Raw genomic sequence first — 597 nt, forward strand, 5'->3', positions numbered from 1 at the left:
ATATATGAATTCAAATGGAGATATTAATATTGTATAGTTTCTTTTTCATTTTTTACCTGGAATATTTTTTATAAAGAGGTTCTTTAAGTAAAAAAAAATCAATGAATATGTCAGAATTGCATTTGAGTATGTCTGAAATTATCTTTTCACAGCAGTGTATGAAGTCAAGTGGATCTTTAATGCCATTGACTCCCTTTTGCCATATTTTTTAAAAAAGCCTTCAGAAATGCTGCTTGAGTTAATTACCACAGCAGTAGATTGTGAAGGTTACTTTTGTTATTATGAATGTAGATTAAAATCTGAATTCATTTAAAATGCATTAGCATTTTTGTATGACTTGCATTTTATATTTGCCTATGAAGTAATATTTTGATTTTTTTCCCGTAATCAAACACAGGCTATGCACATGGTTTTCACCTGATGGTATGCATAGGAATCAGTTCAATTACATCTATGGAAAGAATCACTAGAGAAGCTCAATATTAGCTGTGAAAACTAGGCCAGGTGCTGATTATGGAACAGACCATGAATTACTCCTATGCAAATTCAAACAGGAGTTAAAGACTATTAAATCAAATCCATAGGAACCAACCTTTA

Source organism: Elephantulus edwardii, unplaced genomic scaffold (assembly GCF_000299155.1).
Source record: "Elephantulus edwardii isolate Elephantulus edwardi_28Jun2011 unplaced genomic scaffold, EleEdw1.0 scaffold00021, whole genome shotgun sequence".
NCBI lineage: Eukaryota > Metazoa > Chordata > Mammalia > Macroscelidea > Macroscelididae > Elephantulus > Elephantulus edwardii.